The sequence below is a fragment of the Mytilus edulis genome, chromosome 10 (genome assembly GCF_963676685.1).
Source record: "Mytilus edulis chromosome 10, xbMytEdul2.2, whole genome shotgun sequence".
NCBI lineage: Eukaryota > Metazoa > Mollusca > Bivalvia > Mytilida > Mytilidae > Mytilus > Mytilus edulis.
This window is the reverse complement of record NC_092353.1, coordinates 59,233,777-59,253,436: the sequence shown is the minus strand read 5'-3', so window position 1 is coordinate 59,253,436 and position 19,660 is coordinate 59,233,777. Positions and strand designations below refer to the sequence as shown.

The following is a 19,660-nucleotide window of genomic DNA, read 5'->3' as shown; positions in this document are numbered from 1 at the left end:
AAAATCTAATTTGTTCATAATTCTTTAAAGTAATAAACCGTTTTCAAATAAATTTTTATCTTCCCTCTTCTGATTACCAGCATGGCTAAAGGTATTACTTCCAAAGGTATTGTGAGGGGTGTGAGGTGACACGTCCAGGTATTCAAGCGATTTCCTGTCGGGCTTGCAAGTTCACGCATCGTTTCACTTCTGCAGGTATTGATCAGTGTACACGGCTGATAACATTTAACTTTCCATTTTGAACTATCAGATGTATAATATACAACTCTGTCTTACTTGTCATTACCAAACTCATACGCTTGTTTATAAATAACATTTCTGGTGTAAAGAATATTATTCATAAAAATATAAATAATACCCAAAAAATAAGATTTGATGAAATTAAAATCTATTTAAATATTTTTCCCAGGGTGAATTTGGGAAAATGTAATATATACTCATTGTCAAAAGTGAAGGACAGATTGGAACATACCAGAAATATTGATTTAAAAATATGTACGCACTTGCCGACGATTCGTTTATACGACTGGATAGAAAGTTACGGAACTATAGCGCAATTTAAAATATATACATGTATACATTGAACATAAGAAAAAAACATATATTTTGAATAAATAGGGGTAAAAGTGTTGTAAATAGACTAGTCCACGTATGCCAACAGTATGTAATCATCGAATGTCGATAGACTATTGTATACCAGAAGAACAAGAAGAGAACCAATTTGATTTAAATACAGGTCGATGTATAACTTTTGCTTTGGTACATTGAAGTTGTGGACATAGTAAAATCACAGATTTATATTTCAATAAGATTGTTCTCGAACAAAGGAAGGAATTCGTCATCACAATTGTTATATATGCCACTGGACGAACACTAATTATCCCGAAGGGATGTGAATATTTTGCTGGGAAACTTTTGAGTATCAAAGTTTCAAATTAATTTCGGGATTTTTTTTTCTTTCTTGGTATTCAATAACAGAAAAAAGAAAAAATTACTTGTCCGCTAAATAGGGGTATTCTTGTCAGATGAAAGACTTTTAGTTATATTTAAAAAAAATAGGGAAATATGACATTAAATTGGTTCTGTCTTTTTTTTAAACATCGTTAAAAAGATGTGTGTCTAAGGTGAACGCCACAAGAACCCTGTAATACTAGTACGAGAGTATAGCATGTAAACATTCCTTCTCAATAATATGGTTGTATTGGAAATCTTTTCATACAGATTGACAACTCATTGTCCGATATGCATGTAATATTTGCCACATGACGCCCATAGTTCTTTCTACCATCATCATCTTATTCTTTGATATTGCTGTCAACATCGATGGTTCACACCCAAACAAAATGGGAGTAATGGACCTTCAGAGCTTCTCCGTGTTATACACTTGTGAAATATATAGACGAAATTTCTGTATTGAAATGAATATACATCTCACAAACAGGATTTTCAAATAACGATTTTGAGTAATCACCTTACAAACCAATATAAACGTATGGCAAGATATAACCATGAAGGAATTTAGTTTTTGTCAGACACAAGAACTCATCACTATCATAAACGTATACGTATATATGCATACAATTTCAACTATTAAGAACAAGCGGTCGATGTCGATAGTCCGTTTTCTAACTGTTCGAGTTAGACATGTCACTTGTTCATTCTTGAAAGCCTTCATATTCCCCGTCTAACGATGGGAACTGTTTCTGATTGTGTTGACTATAAATGCTTGTATGGTAATTCTGTTGTTTATCTGTACAAGCGGTTGCATTTCCTCTCCTTTCCCAACAAACAAACGAACGAAACGCTACTAGTCTGCTTTCTCTGGAGCTCATCCTCAATGGCTCTTATACGTCAGGAAACTTACATGTATACTAATAATGATTGTTTTAAGAACAACGATGTATGGATGAACTATTCTAAATTCGTCAATATCAGTTATGCATGACTAAAATATAACTTTTATTACAACTACTGTATTACTTATTTGGATTAATGACGGCTATCATGTTCAACATTGCACAACTATTATCATAGAATTAAAAAAAAAATCCTCAAAAATCCTTAAAAAAAAATAATGCCTTAGCTTAGGTAATTGGTATTTTTTCACAAAAAGTTCGTGTAAATGATTGTCAAATGAATTTAATTATGTAAGAATAAAATGTTAAAAAGAAACTAAAAAAAAAACCATGTATGTTGTATTTTTTTGTCAATTAAAAAAAACTTTAAAATTGCAATAGTTTCATTAGCATTTAAACACAGCCAGATTTGAATACAAGTTAAGAAATTCCGGTAAAGTCAATGATATCAAACAGATGTACAATGGTATATCAAATTGGGTAATATTGCATTTAGTTTTTATTAAAGATTAAAACTACTATTTTTTACTTCATATTTGAATCTTTACGCCAATTGCCGCTAAGAAAGTAATCAAAAATTGTTTCCTTTTATTTTTATACATTTTCGGATTTACGAATCTGAATTTTATTTTCAATTAATTTACACAATTTAATTATTGAATCTTTATTCTCATCGTGTATTAAATCTTAGTGTATTAACATCGTGACATCATACTCTTTCTAATCCTTTCTGTATATCCTTTCCAAATAACAACATTTATACCTGTGTACGCTTGAACTCACACCTGCGGCTAAATAGCTACAAGGTAAACGAATTGACCTCAAGCCGAGAAATATACAGTGACCTTTACAAAATAATATACACACTCTGCTCACACATTAGTTGCATTGAAATGATTATCAAAACAATAACGGTAAATAGACAAGTAAATAGTAAAAATGTTCAATAAATATTTTATGAATAAAATCTCAACAATAATTAATTAAATTTATTCAAAAACATTTACTAGAGACAGAGAAATATAATTTTATAGGAGTTTAATTCAATGAATACAAAACGGTATATGCATATTCATTTTCGTTCATTATTATATTGTGGTTAATAACTACGACCATTCGTCAGCTGTGCGCTTTTAATTACGTATATTGTCGATAAGCTATAAGAGTTAAACAGATTTTATTTTTTCCCAGAATTCAATAAATCGGGCTAATACGTCACGACCCACTCGAGAATTCAACCAAAAAAGTTACAAATACTTGATTTTCTCCGTTATTAGAAGGAATATAAATTTAAAACTTTGCAAATGTGTTTTTTATGTTAAGATGAACATAATTAGATGATAAGTAAAAAATCGCGGAATTTCCCTTTAAAAACTTCCATTTGTTGTTGTCCACTGGAAATAAGCTCTTTAAAACACGAATCCCCGTTTATACTAAATGCCAAATTTATTTGTTAATATTTTTTAATCTTTCTCTTATGATTTTATCATAATATCTTTTTTGATTTTTTTTGTGTGGTTGAACATGAAATTGACACCGATGCTACAAAGAGAATTTGGTTTAATGTCATCTGTTGCAATATATACTAAGTAGTACACGTGGACAGGATGTTCCCCAGAAAATAAGTTATACACACCCCAAGGGTACACGCTACTGTCATATGGAAAATTACTGGGTCACCTGTAAGATGGTAATCAGCCATGCAACTAATCTGGTGACTGACCATGTCACTACGCTATAAAAAGTTTATCGTGAGATCGAAATGAAATATTCATTTTAATTAAAAATTTAAGAACTAAAGGATTTATCATTTTTATGAAGTTAAATAATTCAACAAAATCGTATTATTTCCAAAAAGGTTATATACATAATATGTTTTATCTATACCGGGAAAAAATTTAAACTGTATTTATAATTTTTATTTATTTTATAAAAATCCTTGTCTCTTGAAATGGAACTCACGCATGCCTAATTAAGATTTATAAATTTATTTAAAAATATAACAAATATTTAGTTTTGATATTAAATTAAAGTTACCTTTCCGCGCTATAATTTATTTGATATGACATGAATTAAACTATTTTTGTTGAGGGATTTAAGGGTTTGTTCATACAACGTGTATGTTATTAGTATTTCACATGACTTGTTTTCGCCTTGAAGCTCATTATACAGAGTGTTTCAGACAAGATTATGAAAATAACGTGCACGATACTTTTTTCGATCATCGTGAAGTGACAATTTTAATTCCCATTCCTCCATTCGACCCCTGTTTAATTATATATTTATAATTCCTCATGCTTTTAATTACCCCTCTACGTGATTACCGTTATGCCAACAGAAACCTGGGACTTGACATACATGTAAAATCAGGGGCGGATCCTGCCACGATAAAGGGGATTAAACAACTACATGTCTCCATTTTATAAGGGCTGTCGTTATCGCTGGGTTTCTATTACCTCACCCTATTCGTAAAATTTAGATTTCAAAAGTGTATACCTTTTCATATATTGTGTAGGTTAAAATATTATCTTTTCCCATATTGTTTGCGTTTTGTTTGGTGTGTAATGCAGTGGCGGATCCAGAAATTTTCATAAGTGGGGGCCCACTGACTGACCTAAGAGGGGGCCCGCTCCAGTCACGCTTCAGTGATTCCCTATATAAGCAACCAAATTTTTTCCCAAAAAGGGGGGGGGGGGCGGGCCCCCTGCCCCCCCCCTAAATCCGCCTATGTAATGTAATCGTGCAATACCTAGGGTCAAAAGAGAGTTTCCCCCCACCTATTCACATTTCTTAAGCCTGAAAAGGTGACCTTTTCCAACGGCACGTCCTATCACCTTGTATAGGAACTTGAGAGGATTCCCGAGATAACCATTAAATGCAATGATTGCTCACAAATCCAATCCCCGGATTCCATCCCCTTCGACCCGCCACAGAATATGAAATTGTTATTTAAAAGTCACATACTAGTACTATTTCCGAGCACCTGTTTTGGGATATATATACATATAGCTAATTTACCGTAAATAACTGCGAGAAAATGAATAATACACAAGTTGATAATTGTCTCTTCTCTGCTATTTAATGTGCATGCAATCTGAGACTACTATAATACTACTCTCAGATGCAATATAATATTCACTCTGATTTACTTGTGATACCACCGACACTAATAAAATTTACCTCAAAGTTAATAGGTGCTCCCATAGATTAATACCCTGGGTATTACATCTATGGTGCTCCGTTACTGGGAAGATCATATCGGATCCGATCAATTTATTGGTTCCATTCCCCCAATTATAAGTCAACACGGCTCCTTAGATAAATGCATTGCAATGCGTCATAATTATCTGGACTACTAAGTACTTCCATATAACTTCGAAAACAGACAATAATTTATTTTACTGGATGAGATTGGGCTGACGGATTTTTAATGGATGGTAATTTTTATTTATAGCACAAGTTTACAAGGCAAGATTATTCACCTTTTTCACCCTACAAATCAAATGGTTGCCTCCTTACACCTACACGACCTAAAACATATTCATATGAACATTTGGTATCATTCATTTTGTGTGACAACTCTGAAACTCTGAGTGTAAGATTGACGGGGAGGGATCCAGAACTTTTCATTTTTTTTTTGGAAAAAGGGGGGGGGGGGGGGGGTAGGGGTGGATGCTTGCTCCAGTCATGCTTCAGTGATTCCCTATATAATCAACATAAATTTTCACACAAAGGGGATGGGGGGGGGGGGGGGGGGGGGGGCTTTCCCCTTAATTAGAAATCTCTATTTTCAGGCATAGGCTCATATAAATTTGCCTTTTGAAGAACTGAAATAAATATGAGATGGCTAATAAGTTTTCAGCTGCTTTACATTAATATACATCATATACATACATGTGACATACACAATTATATATAGAACCATTTAAAAAGCTATTTTTTGCAATACTTAAATAATGTAGGATCAAAGCTTGATGTATGTAGTTGAAATTGTTAGCTTTAAACATTAAAAAATGAACACCTGAAGTTTAAAGTTAAACATAAGAATGACCATATAGTCTTTTTAAATGTATATATGCTATTGCCATGAAACTAGGTCATTGTAGGTAAACTGTCATCTATTCCCTTTAAATCTTAGTTCAGGATAGTTTGATTAAAATTAGTCGAGTATATCTACTCTATTAGGTCTCTAGTTTGGATAGTGTTTAACTTGCAAATTAAAATCATACTACTTCCAAATTTATTTCTTTAGATATTATGGATGAAATAGCAAGTAATTAAGAGGATGAAATGTGGCAAATTTTTTAGGTAAAGTAGTAATTTGGTAAAGTTTGAAAAGGTAAAATATTAGTATGTCTGAAGTTGTCAAACTTAATTATAGACCCTTTAAAAATTAAATTATCCTTATTTTGAGTTATAGCTTATAGATTTTTCTATAATGTTGATCAGGGGCGGATCCAGCCATTATTAAACAGGGAGGGGTCCCAACCCAGAGTAAAAGGGGGGGGTTCCAACTATATGCTCCCATTGAAATGCATTGCTCGGCAAAAGAAAAGGGGTGGTTCCAACCCCTGGACCCCCCCCCCCCCCCCCCCCCCCCCAGTGCAATTTTACCTCACTGTTCTAGGAAACAAAATAGTCCATTTTTTCCTAAATTATTTTATGGACTCAATTTTTTCTGTTTGATTATAGATTTATGCTGAATTGAAACATATATATATATAGATTTAAAAAAAATCTTGCATCTTTTTGGAGATATCAATCCAGGAAAGTGGAAGGATTTCATGTTTACTGAAAGTGGTGCGGCCTAGTGAAATCAGCAAACTGAAAGTAGAAAAAAAATGTTTTGACTTCAGGGTTACGTAACTTTTTATTCTTCGTGGCATGACCCACTTTTTTTCCGATTTAATCACAATTTCACATTAGTACATACATGATATGAACATGAAAATGTTTTTCTATGTAGCATTTTTTATTTTTTTATTTTCAAAGATCAGCTGTTTAGCATGTAAGCCTATGGAGCAGTCAATTACAAGACTGCAACCTAAAGAAAAACACATACTGATGTTTAATAATAGTTTTTACCCTTTTTATGTTTAGGACAAGAAATATAGAAAAATATAAACAGTTAAAATAGAAATGAGCGACAAAACAAGAAAAACAGAATACAACAAGGCCTAAATGGTAAGACCACTTCTATATATATGTTTAATAATAGTTTTTACCCTTTTTATGTTTAGGACAAGAAATATAGAAAAATATAAACAGTTAAAATAGAAATGAGCGACAAAACAAGAAAAACAGAATACAACAAGGCCTAAATGGTAAGACCACTTCTATATATATGTTTAATAATAGTTTTTACCCTTTTTATGTTTAGGACAAGAAATATAGAAAAATATAAACAGTTAAAATAGAAATGAGCGACAAAACAAGAAAAACAGAATACAACAAGGCCTAAATGGTAAGACCACTTCTATATACTGCACAATCATGTAAATTCAGAAATTATTGATATGTTGATTGCATTTATTATTGTGATTTTTCACAAATGGACAACTTATTGTGATTACAAAAAAAATCTGCATAAAGATCTATATATATATATGTTTTTGTTATCAAAATATGAGTTCTTATTTTTGCGATTCTCACCCAGTCACATTTTCGCATTACTGAAAACCTCTCGATAATTTCTGAATTACAGTAATTAAAGTAATTGCCTTTGAATGATGACATATATAAAAATAAGAAGATGTGGTATGGTAAATGAGTGACTTATCCACCAGAGTTCAATGAAGTGAATGCAAGAAATTAAAGGCCAATGATGGGCCGGCCTTCAATAATGAGAAAACACTTCCTTTATAGGTCAGCCAATAAAGATCCCAACATGAAAAGATTTAAACAATCCAAAAGAAAAAGTAAAATCACAAAAAAACTGAACTTAGAGGAAAATCAATTCGGAAAGTCCATAATCTCATGGCAAAATCAAATAACAAAACGCATCAAAAACGAATGCACAAGAACTGTCATATTCCTGACTTGGTACAGGCAATTTTAAATGTAGAAAATGGTGGATTAAACCTGGTTTTATAGCTCTAACCCTCTCACTTTGATGACAGTCTCATCAAATTCCGTTATATTTACATTGTTGCGTTAACTAAACAGACACAATAAATAAAAAAGTAAAAATATGGGTATCATCCTATAACAATTTTAAAAGGAACAATTTTACAGAACACAAACACATCTATCTACAAACACATTCATTGATTTGTGTGTCTGACGTCAGAAAATTTTATACGTCACATAGATTTGTCGTTCAATGTGCATACAAACAATTTTAAAATTTACATAGGCAATGTTAGCATATAGGGCAAAAAAATTAAAAGTTTGTAAGAATAAATTTCAGAAATAGACAGAGATTGAAAGTTGTCCAAAAGTTATATAGAATTTATAAGAATCCACAAATAGATAATTCCACTACGCAATTGAATGATTTTGACGTTTATGGTTCAACGTATTTTGTAATTCATAATAGAAATATATAATAATGACATAAAATAGAACAATATCATACTGATGGGATCTTTTTAAAGTACAGAGTCACGTTATAAGAACCAAAGAAATACAAAAAGTCGCATATATATACAAAACACGCCACCAAAAAATGAAAGACAATACAAACACATTGACGAGATGTATAAGTACAGAGCCACGTCAAACGGATATCTCATAAAACCATTCAACAGTAAAAGTAATATTAATAATAGTACAAAGACAAATGAAAGAACTATAACACACGTTGTTAAGATGATAAACCACATCAGCATGATCAGTATGCAGAATCTATACATCAAGACCATCGTGTATTATTGTGAAGTTCAACATATATTCAAAGTCAATAACAATCAACCTTACCATAATATAGGACAGTGGTTCAAATAACACTACATATGAACATTCTATAACAACTATTGCAAGTGGCTCAACTTTGAATATCACTGCAAGGCACTAAACAACAAATATTAAATCTTGGACACAAAGCACTGAAATAAGAGAACTCATAAGTAAGAATATCAAATGAAAGTTTCTCAAAATTTTCATTAAAACATGATAAAATAAGCTTATTTATATTACTGTTTTTTTCTCCATTTATAACATTTTTTTTTAATTTTGTGTATTTATAGGTCAGATGTCTTGGTTTTTATGATCATCAACAGGTCCTGCAGGTCTATACTGAAGAGGAAACTTTAATTGTTAATACTTTTCTACATAATCATGATAATGTGCTAATTAGATTAATTAATGTGAAATGAACTGCACTGTGTGTTTTTCTGGAAAAAGAAATAGAAAAAATTCTACAAAATTGCTATAAACAAAATGGAATACTATCAAAGATGCGCAAGAACACAATTGTGTAAAATGTAACAACCTACATATTCACTGATGGATTATGGAGAAATTAAGAAAAAAATAGTATCTTTGTCATGTTTGTTGTCGAGATAAACACCTGCTTTATCCATTCATGTACATGGCTCCATCATATCAAATATACAGAGAAGATGTTTGAAGAACAAGTTGCAAAAATTTATTCAGCCAATTGAAAGAAGATGTCTTATGGATGGAATTATTTATGCACTGAACTGTTATGTAGGGGGTCGAATAATTGTACACAGCAGCTGAAACAAAAGACAAGTTAATTTAACATGAAAAGTGTTTATTTTATTTAATATGCAAATATGAGCACAATATTAATAACATCACAAATGGTATAATATTCATAGCGTTTTGCTTATTATTGTATTGTCTTAAACATGTTATTAACAGTCAGCCTTTTGTTTTTGTCATGTTTGTATGTTTAATACTCACCATGAAAATTTGTATTAAAGTTTTAATTATCTTTTGTATCAATAATTCAGTCTATGAAAAATTATATTTATACTGTTTGTACTGTTATGAAGTTTCCATAGAGGAAAAATAGGGGAAATCATTTCCTTAAGGGAAATTTGATGTTCAGAAATTTCCTCACAGGAAATTTGAAGAACAATGATTTCCCTAGAGGAAATTTGTTGTCTTGAATTTTCCCTCAAGGAAAAGTGTTTGTCAAAAATTTCCTCACAGGAAAAAGTATTTCCTCCAAGGAAAATTTGAAGCTGCAAATTTCCTCACAGGAAAAAGTATTTCCTCAAAGGAAAATATGAAGCCGCAAATTTCCTCAAAGGAAATAGGATTTCCTCTAAGGAAATAGAATTTCCTCTAAGGAAATAGAATTTCCTCAAAGGAAATATTTATGCAGCAATTTCCCTAAGGGAAATCTTTTTCCCTTGAGGAAAAAACAATTTCCCTTGAGGAAAAATCTTTTTCCCTTAGGGAAACTTGATTTCCCTTGAGGAAAACTACTTTTCCTCTGAGGAAATTGTTGAAAAAAGGGGCATAACTTTTTCAACAGTGGTGCTAGAGCCAAAAAATTTTAGGACAAATATCAGGGAACCAATACCAACCAAGTTATCAACTTCATTTTGACTTAACTCCAAAAATTAAGGTGACAACTTTTGCACTCAGCGGAATTGCAAACTTGTCCCGGAGACTGTTGAATGCTCGTCACAGATTTTCATGTTTCAACGATTCGGAAATTGTCATCATCAAATTACCCGGAAAAAAAACTGAACCGATATTCGATATTATTCAGAAATAATTAAATCAAAGTAAATCAAAGCAGAATATTACATCAAGTTATATATTAAGTCAAATTCAATTTAAAAAAAAGTAGTCTTGCTTAACAAAAATAAGATCTCTGTGTGAAACGTCTGAACACAACGATTGATTTATTCAGTATCGTTCTTCAATGCTACTAAAGTCATTTTTCCCTATTTAATGGATACTAGCTTTTTTATGTTGAAGAAATCTGGAGCGTCCCCACAGAACCACTGACCATCAGCTGAGAAACTGTCAAACATAGTTTTGGAGTCGAACCAAGCTACCACGTGTAGGGCATGTAGGGTTCGAACCCCGAAATTAGCAATGAAGCAATAATTTGTACTTATGACAGAAGCTTCTTTTTTACTTGATACAGTTTTCGATTGATCATTTTTTTATTTATTTATTTTTTTGGGGGGAGAGGGGGTATTCAAATTAAATATCGCAAGAGCTAGGTTTTAAAAAGAATTGAAGAAAAAAAAACAGTAACTGAAGGCATAGTTCTTATAAAGATATTTTTGTAGTTGAGCTGCTGTCTCGTTGACGGAAACTTGTGTATATCTGGCTTACAGTCAAACTAAGCTCCGTTATCCTTTCTAATTTATCTTGCTAGGTTGCTGTCTAATTTTTGCGTTTACTTCATATTGTCACATTGATGCACTATTCATAAGTATAAATTTTAAAAACCACGAAGCTTAGATGTTATGCCATGCATAATTAATTGCAGAAAAAAAAGAGACTCAATGAACTTAATAGAAAAAGACGAAATGATCTGATTTTCATAAGTGACCTGTTTGGTCGCTCGTAATCGGTTGTCTTTCAATATAGTTCCTGTCATTTTTTATGTATGTAAATTTTTAGTACTGTGTTTTTAACATATATTATACAAATCTAAGGCTAAAAGTGTTAGTTATGTTATTTCTTTTATAGTGAACTTTATGATATTTTTTTTAATATACTTTAGATCATTGGGACATTGTGGGACTATGTGTCAAATTGTATGAAGGGCAACTCTGCCTATTCAAGCAGCGAGTGTTCGCATTTGTCTTGTGACTTCATTTCATATTTAATCAGTTCTCAATTAGTAATTAAATTCTTGAGTATACGCCAAAACGAGCATCATCTTTTTAACTTTAGTTTCATTTTGTGGACTGTGTACCTCAAATGTTTTTATTAACTGAGAAAAAAAATTATCTTCATTGAGCTGAAACGTGCACACGTCAGGTTAGTAGGGACAATACTCTTTAACTCTGTTTTTGTCATTTTTGCTCATAGAATCTTTACAGAAACTGTCAGAATTTCAGTGTACTGCCTGTCAAAGACATGTCTAATAAGATAGTAAATGCTGCATTCGAACAGGGCCTATTCAATTTATTCTCAGAAATTTTCAATTGTCGAACAAAGAAAACACCCTTGTCTATTCAAAATAGATCTTCTACGTGATAAGGTGTCGTAGTTAGGTTAGGAAAGGAACTTAAAAACTTGTAAGAGGTTAAATTAGTGCAATACTTTAACATAATGTTGCCACATATGTTATATGATGGACACACCAACCTTCAAAAATAGATCCCTTCTATGTTGCTCTGTCCTTTCAATGCTAAGATATCATCTCAGCTTTCCTTTAAAATAATTTACAAAAGTTGTAATTATAGGTCTTTTAAACTCTTCAATTCATTGAGGTATTACAACGTTACAAAAATGAGGAGTTATGTCCAGCGGCATATATTACAGTCCCATCCGAATTCATCATTATACAGTGCTGGAAAATTCCTATTGTCAAATTCAATTTCAAACAAAAATAGCCTTGTTTAACAAAAATAACATCTGTGTGTGAAACGTCTGAATACAATGATTGATTTATTCATTATCGGTCTTTAAGGCTACTCAAGATATTTTTTTCCTATTTCATGGATACTAGTTTTTTTTGTTGTTGAAGAAAGCTGGAGCGTCCGCACAGAACTAGTGACCATTGACTGGGAAACTGTCAAACATAGTTATGGAGTCGAACCATCTACCAAGTGTAGGGAATGTAGCCCCGAAATTAGCAATGAAGCAATAATTTGTACTAATAACAGAAGCTTTTTTCTCACTTGATACAGTTTACGATTGATATTTTTTATATTTTTTTTGGGGGGGAGGGTAGTCAAATTAAATATAACAAGAGCTTAGTTTCAAAAACAATTGAAGAAAAAAACAAACTGTAGCTGAAGGCATAGTTCTTATACAGATATTTTTATAGTTGAGCTGCTGGCTCGTTGACGGAAACTTGTGTATATCTGGCTTGCAGTCAAACCAAGCTCCGTTAACCTTTCTTATTTATGTTGCTCGGTTGCTAGTAGACTACAAATCCAGAGAAGTTGATTGCGTCTCAAACAAGCTCACTAAACTGAAACTACAAGACACACAGACTAGACGCTCAAGTCAAAAGCTATTATGTCTGTCTGTACGAGGTGGTCGACAGGCTGGTTTTTTAGTGCTATAGAACCAGACAATTTAAAAAAATCTCCTTCAAAAAGAACACTGAATTGCTGCCAAGGGCCCAATTAAACAATTATCAGTCAAGAAATGTTGTGAAAAAACATGCAGATCAAAAACTACACAAAGTGTTTTGAGACTCAGCGAGCAAAATACCACAATATTCTAACTCATTTTTCGTAAAAACAGTATTCGAATGGAACCAACTTAAAGAAACTGTAGTGCGCACACCGAACGTTGACAACCGTTCAGAAACTGCTCTCGTGCATCGTCAATACATCGACGGCGCTCTCTCTATCGTTTTATTAAAGACGGTAATATTATCCACAACAATTTTCTAAAGATACAGATACAGATCTAGAATGATCATAGTACTAGATCGAAATATATATTTTGTTAATGACCATGATCGTAAAACTATGAAACTGTTTATGTTTTACTACACGCGTCACCTACATAAAATTGAGAATAAAAATTGGGAATGTGTCAAAAAGACAACAACCACACCATAGAGCAGACAACAGCCGAAGGCCACCAATGGATCTTCAATACAGCGAGAAACTCCCGCACCCGGAGGAGTCCTGCAGCTGGCCCCTAAACAAATATGTATACTAGTTCATCTCGCCATTTGCATTATAGAGGCAATTATCTCCATGAAAATATTTGCAAATGATTTGGGGTTTGGCCCAAGGGTATGTATTGGGTCATTTTTAGAGTAAAATGGTAGCCTGGGATCCTGGCTGACTGCTCGACAGAAGATCCAGGCGGAATACAAACTGGCTTGTCAATTGGATATTAGGATTATATTATTCATTGCAAATGATTTTTTAATTTTTATATGACATGCAAATTTAAAAAAAAATAGCTTTATTGTTTAACATCGTGAATCATTTCGATTAGATCCGATCCGATCGACAAAATATAAGATTTGGTAAGGTTGCCGGGTTATAAGGAGTTGTGGCACCTGGTGTGGTTCATATAAGGAGTACTGGGCGTTAAGCAGCTGTTGAGATCGAGGGACTCGTGAATATTTTGGTTTTTTTTGGTTGTAAATTTTTATAGAACGGAAATCTGGAAGCCGCAATTTTTAAGCTTCTTGACCAGAAAAATTCAGTAGGCATGTAAAACTATATTAATATGTATATATGTCAGCCCTTTCCCCTCCTGTCAGAATTAAATGGTCCGATAATAGCATTTTAGGATTAATAGAAATCGTTTATTACTAGTACCTGGGTATCCAATAATGATATAGCCTTTTATATCCGACTATATGGTATTAAGTTTCCTCATTGTTGAAGACCGTAGGGTTTCTATACTTGCTTACTTCGACTTTATTTGAACTTCGCTTTGGTGGATAGTTGTTCCATTGGCAATCCTACGGTTTATTACCACATCTCCTAATTGTACATTTATTTACCTGAATAATCCAGACGTAATATTCCACTGACCAACGACTATTTCATTAACCTCGCAATTAGGAGAGATCGATAACGTCGGGGGACTGAACTAGTCGGGATGTATTTTTATAAAGGTTCCGTTCTTGAACGAAAGTCCACGTCAGTAAACAAAATAAAACTGGGATCCTGGAAACATGCAATTTTTGTTTTGCTTTCTTTTAGACGCATTTGCTGTATTTGATTGATTAAAATTACTTAATAGGTACAAATGTATATAATCCATATGAAGGTTCTTCTACTTACAGGAGGCTTCATACACCGAAGAAGATGCCCAGCGCCATCTGTCGTCATAATGATCGTTAGCAAAATACAACGATGACATTCATACGGAAGCCGATAAGGGCCATTCAAAAAAAAAAAATTATGTCGTAATTACGACATAGCATGTCGTAATTTCGACATAACATGTCGTTATTACGACATCGCTATGTCGTAATTTCGACATAACATGTCGTTATAACGACATCGCTATGTCGTTATTTCGACATAACATGTCGTAATAACGACATCACTATGTCGTTTTAACGACATAGCTATGTCGTAATAACGACATCACTATATATATTAAAGAATATGTATTTATATCATTGCCAAGAGACTAAATGACAGAAATTAACAACTATATGTTAGCATAATGCCCCCAATAATTAGAAAAGCCCCCGCATAGTCAGCTATAAAAGAGGGACGAAAGATACCAGAGGGAGAGGCCCCGAAATGCTGTGTGGCAGACAGTGTTAACATTAATTAATTATTAGCTCCCTTGGTAAAACTCCAAATTTCATATTTAAAATATTTCATTGTTGATTAATTTACATGATGCTTAAAATAAGTATATATTTGTTAATTACATAGCTTTTGCTATTTGAATTCATTTGTTAAAGATATTTATTCATATTGTAAAGTTTAATATTTGTATCGTTGCAAAAGCTTTGGTCACCTTCTTTGGTTACCTTCTGTGAGAAACTTATATAATTTATAGATCCTCTTTAAGGAGATACCGACCGAAAAAGGGATGCAGAGAAACTATAAACTTTCTACTTGTTGCAACTAATATTTGTGGAATTATATCAGAACTAACATACATCCTACTTATAAACCAGCGCCAACTACATTCCTCCGTGTAATAAGGGTGAATTGAAATATTGATTGCTCTCTTTCTACTTACAAACGTTGGACACGATGTTTCTACAACCTCTAGGATTTAAAACAGAATCTTCAAAATTTCATCCGCAAAACAAAATAAAAATGTTAGAAAACACGAACCAATATTAAAGCAAATTCAATATATGTTTCAAATTATGTTTTTACAGCTCTTGATCATATACTAAGTAATATCTAGTAAAAAAAAACGGATGTCCAACGTTACATTTATGAAAAACTGTTTTAAATCTTATGTATAGTGATCCTATTTCTTATTCTCTGATCTTCTTGATACTTGGCAGGAACAACAACAGGTGTCGGTTCTTTGTGGCGTTAAAGGCGTTATTTTTGCCAAATTTTATTTGACTCGGTGGCTTTATATTAAGCGGGAATAAGAAAAATGTCCAACGACGTTTTTCGTTATCTCAACGACTGAAAGTGAATTTTGTAAGTAGCAGAAAATGAATAAAAATAGTAGGACAATAATAATATCTAACAAAAGTACAAATATTTGCCTCATTGTTCGTGAGTTCAAATATTGCTGATTCAATAAAATCTTCTCTACACAGTCGTTTTTCAAACGGTAGCCATTTTGTCCAAGTTGATATTTCATTTTTCAAAGCAGTTAACGCGTATTTTTTATAATTAATCAAAACAAAAGTTAGATACACGAAGAGTAAAAAATGACAAGATTCTTTTCTTATTAACTACATGTTTGGGTCTTAAAGGAATAAAATGCTTCCACACATTACAAAACAGTAGCCAATTTGTCCAAACGTCGAAAGTTCGAAAGACGCTAATTTCCGTCGTTACATGTGCTAAAGTTTCAATTAAATGTTCATGATAATTAAAACAAATCGTGTTGTGAAATTTGGAAAAACAGGTTGATGATTGTTGCCAAAAAAAAAAGAATAGCACATGTTGCTATAGACTCCACCCGGGGACATAGGTTCGACACAGGTTAAATTTTGCAATTTTTATTAATCGTTTATAGCTTTTAACGATTTATTTAAAAGAATGGGGAAATGGGGAAAAACATATGAACTTCGTCCAACTTTTGCAAAGACAAATTATAGACACCAAGACAATCCTCTAAATGTAAAATTCGACTTGAAATTTATATTGTGGAAGTACTCCATAGATCATTTAAAGTCGTAATTTCAGTAAGGTGCAACCACCAATATTAAAAGACTTATACCAGTTCACGGAGTGTTTTACTTCGCGATTTGTCCTGCTATTCATGTTATAACTGTCGTGATGAAGTTAATTCCTGTACTAGCGAAGCCGGAACTTTTCGTCAATATAAACTTGTGCATGAAATGGAGGTACTAGTAATTGAAAGACAAATCCCAAACAGCGACGAAAACCGTTTCATCGAATTTTAATAACCCGGGATTATTTAAGCCGTTTTCGCGGACGATCCAGGAGTAGATTAACATATTTTAAAATGTATATCAGAAATTAAACACTATAGATGACTTGCGGAAATAATTCTCAAGCCAAGGTTCAAGTAATTGAAGGGGTGTATTTCGACAACTTATGTACCAGGGAAAATACAATTCTATTCAAATTTAACCAAGGGTAAAAATGTTCGATTTACTTGCAGAGTGTCAGATATATTTGTATTGGGGTTGAGTTAAGATTTAGAAATTTTACAATGACAGATGATATGCACCTTGAAAGTTAAACATCATATGATAAAAGTTTCGTACATCTAAAAAAAATTATCTTTTTTACGGAAAACTGTTCCACATCTGCCTATATCTACTTCTGTCCCATCTTTCTTTCCCACATTACTTGCGACAGTAATGCATTTTTAGTTGAAATAACGTAAAGGGTAAACATTATTAAATAGATTTCCACAACTTGAGGTAATTTATGATAAAATGACATCACAAAACGAACAGAACCAGAATCAGAAATTTTAAAAATTTTGTAATATAGTAAATAAATCAACCAACATATAAAAAAACGAATAAAACTTGCAAAAATTAACCAAACACCCTCTTCGACGCCGCTTTTTATGTGTAACGTCGTGTTTGACAGTAAATACATGTAGCAATCGATACGTCCATTCACCCTCATTACCACAAACCACGGAGTTGTGCGCTTCTTTAAAGAAAGGTGTTAAGCTTTGCTTGCCTTGATAGGATTTTAGGTCAGTCGGCTTAGCCCCCAGTCAGTTTCTTATTACTTTCAACAAATGGAAGTTTTTAACGACCTTGACTGGATATACAGCCCTTGCACGGTCGGTATTACTTTCAATCAGGATTTATAAAAATATATAAGTTTCTCACAGAAGGTAACCAAAGAAGGTGACCAAAGATTTTGCGACGATACAAATATTAAACTTTACAATATAAATAAATATCTTTAATCAATGAATTCAAATAGCAAAAGCTATGCAATTAACAGATATATACTTATTCAGCTTCATGTAAATTATTTAACAATGAAATCATTAAATATGAAATTTGGAGTTTTACCAAGGGAGCTAATAATTAATTAATAACACTGTCTGCCACACAGCATTTCGGGGGCTCTCCCTCTGGTATCTTTCGTCCCTCTTTTATAGCTGATTATGCGGGGGCTTTTCTAGTTATTGGGGGCATTATGATATGACCTATAGTTGTTAATTTCTGTGTCATTTAGTGTCTTGGCAATCATAATAAAATTGAGAATGGAAATGGTGAATGTGCCAAAGAGACAACAACCCGCCCAAATAAAAAACAACAGCAGAGGGTCACCAACAGGTCTTCTACATCTTTAATATATATAGTGATGTCGTTATTACGACATAGCTATGTCGTTATTCCGACAAGTTATGTCGAAATTACGACAAAGCGATGTCGTTATAACGACATATTATGTCGAAATTACGACATAGCGATGTCGTTTTAACGACATGTTATGTCGAAATTACGACATAGCGATGTCGTTATAACGACATAGCGATGTCGTTATAACGACATGTTATGTCGAAATTACGACATGCTATGTCGTAATTACGACATAATTATTTTTTTTTGAATGGCCCTTATCGGCTTCCGTACATTCAGTCACACATCGACATTTCACACATTGACATTTAACGAATCGACATGTTACAATTTACAAAACATCAATATACAAATTGACAATTTACGAATCGACAAGTTACAAAACATCAATATACAAATTGACAATTTACGAATCGACATGCTACAAGTTACAAAACATCAATATACAAATTGACAATTTACGAATCGACAAGTTACAAAACATCAGTATACAAATTGACAATTTACAAATCGGCAAGTAACAAAACATCAATATACAAATTGACAAGTTACTAATTGACGTTTAACGAATCGACAAGTAACAAAACATTAATATACAAATTGACAAATTACGAATCGACAAGTTACAAAACATCAATATACAAATTGACAAATCACAGAGTGATATATAATGTTGTTATGTTTTACATGAATGTTGACTTGTTTTAAAAGAGAATTAATTTTTAACTTTGGTATTGTCCTATGTGTATTTTATTTAATTGTACATTATTCATTGTATATGCTCTTAGACGCATTTGTGGGTACCCTGCCTACAAGTGCCCCCGTTGAAAAGGGGTAGCTTCTTAATAAATATATATATTTAGGACTATGACAGCAATCTTGCACGCAAAACCCCCATGGGCATTTTGAAAAGTTGGCAGGTATGTTGCTTGATAGACCTTTTTATTTTAATGTGAATCAATCATTCAACTCGTCATCAGGTTATGTCCCTTTCAGACTTGAATATTACGTATAATTGTTCATGTTATTCTCGTTGTAAATATGCTGACATTATTTCCAAGTGACCAAGAGTAACCAATCAACAATCGATCAATTAGTTAAATATCAATTTAGGTGTGTACGAAGTACGAAATACTAAATAAACATAGATACCAGGATTTAAATTGTGTACGCCAGACGCGCGTTTCGTCTACAAGAGACACATCAGTGACGCTCGAATAAATAACGGTAAAAAAGCTAAATACAGTAAAAAGTG

The 19,660-nt window shown here is 32.6% G+C and overlaps 1 long non-coding RNA gene across 2 annotated transcripts; it reads left to right on the top strand.

The window, feature by feature from the left end:
• The first annotated feature begins 4,983 nt into the window (after positions 1-4,983).
• Positions 4,984-10,057, top strand: LOC139491565 (uncharacterized). 2 transcript variants are annotated; one of them, XR_011656575.1, is made up of 4 exons: positions 4,984-5,293; positions 6,957-7,180; positions 7,237-7,320; positions 9,044-10,057. It is a non-coding gene; the product is annotated as an uncharacterized lncRNA (long non-coding RNA). The 2 variants fall into 2 exon arrangements; XR_011656574.1 differs by having other exon boundaries at positions 6,957-7,320.
• The last annotated feature ends 9,603 nt before the right edge of the window (positions 10,058-19,660 follow it).